Raw genomic sequence first — 3172 nt, forward strand, 5'->3', positions numbered from 1 at the left:
ACAGCTTATTTTTTTACAACAATTAAAAAAAATTACACACTCCTAGGGAACATGAGGACCACCAGCCACTCCTCGGAAGGAAGATGGGGTAATCTACTTCCGTAGTAATACTGCCTCGGAAACCCAAGGAGGAGTCACTATGAGTCAGGTCCAACTCGACGGTACATAACAACAACAACAACAGGGAACATGAAATCTCTTTTTATCTACAGCTTTGGTCTCCTAGTTAGAAAGGTAATGCCAGATCTCCAACACAGGTGTATTTGGAGCGCTCACTTTGGACATTAACAGCTTCCCCATTCAGCACTCTGTGCCCTTTTAGTAATCAGTTTTGCAGAAGCACAAACAAAGAAGTCAACTGCTCTTAAGCACAAGATTCAAGAGAGGGGAGCTGGACCAGACCTCCATCAAGCATGGATTTCAGGAGGACTTTGCTCAGGCTTGGCCCAGATGCTTTGCAGCCAGAACAGAGGGTTCCCCATGCACCCCATGAACTCTGACTCACCTGCCCACAGCAAATATGCTCTGTGCTGCACAGTAACTCTTTAATGAGAGCACGTGGAACAAACAGTCTGTTTGACTCTCTTCTGGTTAGAGCACAGCTGAATGTGGGAGGAAAGGCACAGAAGGTGAGAGCAGGGTGGCAGTACTTACCTGGAGGTCCACCTTCCATTGTTTTCTTCCCTCCCTCTCTATTTGAGTTCCACAAGCATGCCATCTGGGCACCGATGGACACCCTCAAAGGGTATGCTGAATCCTTTTAAAAGACGTCTCCTGTATATATGAACTTTGCTTTTGCCTGAAGCCAATGTCACTTTGTCCATGTAAAAATGTCCATGTAGGTATTGCAGGTCAAGGCCTGAAACAGAATTAAAAGGAAAAAAATTAAAAAAGGTGTTAGCTACTTCTCAAATATATATCATTAAAGTCAGCCACTGGTTGGAACAAACTATTTACTGCCACCCCACACACACTGGTAGCATAGTGCCTAAGGCATTTGACTGCTAACCAGAAGCCTGGCCATTCAAACCCACCAGCCACTCCTCAGAAAGAAGATTGGGCAATCTACTTCTATGGTGATACCACCTCAGGTCACTATGAGTCAGGTCCGACTCGACGGCACATAACAACAACAACACCCACGCATGCATAGTCCCTTCGAGTTCCTTCTTTAGTTCTTAATGTGCCATGGAATCTCAGTGTCCAGAGGTCAAAGAGGACCCTGCTCTCATTGTCTCCTCTTGTGAAATAACATGGCCTCCTGGAGACAATTACAAAATGATTACGAAACATGGATTATGGAATCCTTTCTAAAGAAAAAATAGAGATGGGGACTTCTTGTGCACTTGTCTTCCAGAGACACACTACCAAAAAAATCTTTGACCTTCTTAAGGTTTTTGCCAAGTTCAACATGCTGATCACCAGTGTAGTCATCACCATGGATTATTTTCTCTACTGCTACTGAGGCAGAAGGACCTGATGAAGAAAAGTCACACAATAGCTCTGCTTCCAATCCAAGATACACATTTTGACAGCAATCTCTGCAGCTTCACAATCTTTTGACTCCTATGCCGTCTTTCCTAGCACATTCTCCTGGGAGCTCCAAAAACTTTGAGCTCCTCAAAACTTCTTGTCCCTTGCCTCCAACTCCTTTCTGAGCTCACTGAGCTTCTCTCTCTGGTGACTGTGCCCATCTTGTCATGTTTCCTATGAACCCCAGAAGTACAAAAGATTTTCTTGTTCCTAAGACAACCACCAAGGAAGGTTGGGCAATCCTACTTCCGTAGTGATACTGCCTCAGAAACCCAAGGAGGGGTCTCTATGAGTCAGGGCCAACTCGACGTCACATAACAACAACAACAACAAGACAACCACCACTCATGTGTCAATTTGCTGTACTATGGTTGCTTGCATGTTGCTGTGATGAGGGAAGCTCTACCAGCACTATTGCACCAGCAGGGCCACCCATGGTGGGCAGGTTTCAGCAGAGTTTTCAGAATGAGACAGACTAGGAAGAAAGGCTTGATGATTTACTTCTGAAAATTGGCGAATGAAAAACTTGTGAGTCACAAGAGAATATTGTCCAACTCACTGGCTTTGGACACATCGTCAGGAGGGACCAATCACTGGAGAAGGACATCATGTTTGGTAAAGGAGAGGCCAACAAAGTCAAGGGAAACCCTCAATGAGGTGGATTGACACAATGGTTACAAGAATGGATTGAGCATACCAACAATTGTGAAGGTGGCACAGGGCTGGCAAGCTTTTCATTCTGTTGTACACAGGTTGACATGAGTTGGTGTTGAATCAATAACAACTACCTAACAACTACATGTGGGCTCTATGGTTTAGTTAGTTAAAACACCTGTCTTATGAACAGGAGATACTGGGTTTGAGTCCCAGTAGGGCCTTGGTTTAAAAGGAGTTCTGGTGGTATAGAGGATAAAACATTTGGTTGCTAACCAGAAAGTCAGCAGTTCAAATCCATCCATCAGCTGCTCTGCAGAAAGAAGTTGGGGCAATCTACTTCCATAAAGATTTACACCCTCAGAAATCCAGTGGGGGTCACTACGAGTTAGAATTAACTCAATGGCAGTGACTTTAGTTTGGTTTGGTTTTGGTAACAACAACAAGGATAACAACTGTCCTCTCATTTCTGAGACCCCCCTAATATCTTCTTTATTCTGGCCTTTCCTGTAGCTGTTGCCTTTCTGCAGGTCTCCTCATCTCAGGGTATGGGAGTTTTGTGGGGGTGGGGGGTGGGGCAGTTCTTTGAACTGCTTCACCTCCTTCCTTCTCAGGCAACCTTTGACTCAAGTCATCTCCACCCACCATTTGTTCCCTAAGCACCTGTTCCCTTCTTACTCTCAGGCAATCTAGCCCACACCACACGCCTGAAACCAGAGCTATAAAATGTCAGCAGTCATCGTTGACCACATCCAGTAAACTTTTCTCATTTCTCACTCTCCTTTCACTCTCTAAAATACTTGATAAGTTGGTAACAACCACCCCACACCCCACCCTTGGCGTCCCCTGCTTTGATTTCTAGGGCATTACACCCTACAGCCACCAACCATCTGTCAGTGGATGTCTGTGTGTTGCTATGATGCTGATTGTGTTTCAGGCGAGCTTCCAGACTAAGACAGTCCAGGAAGAAAGGCCTGACAATCTA

The 3172-nt window shown here is 45.1% G+C and overlaps 1 non-coding gene across 1 annotated transcript; it reads left to right on the plus strand.

Moving 5' to 3' along the window:
* Positions 1–2337: 2337 nt before the first annotated feature.
* TRNAI-UAU lies at positions 2338–2411 on the plus strand. Its single transcript has one exon. It is a non-coding gene; the product is annotated as a tRNA-Ile (tRNA).
* Positions 2412–3172: the final 761 nt, after the last annotated feature.

This window comes from Orycteropus afer, unplaced genomic scaffold (assembly GCF_000298275.1).
Source record: "Orycteropus afer afer isolate SDZICR_OR568_19922 unplaced genomic scaffold, OryAfe1.0 scaffold00012, whole genome shotgun sequence".
NCBI classification, from domain to species: Eukaryota; Metazoa; Chordata; class Mammalia; order Tubulidentata; family Orycteropodidae; genus Orycteropus; species Orycteropus afer.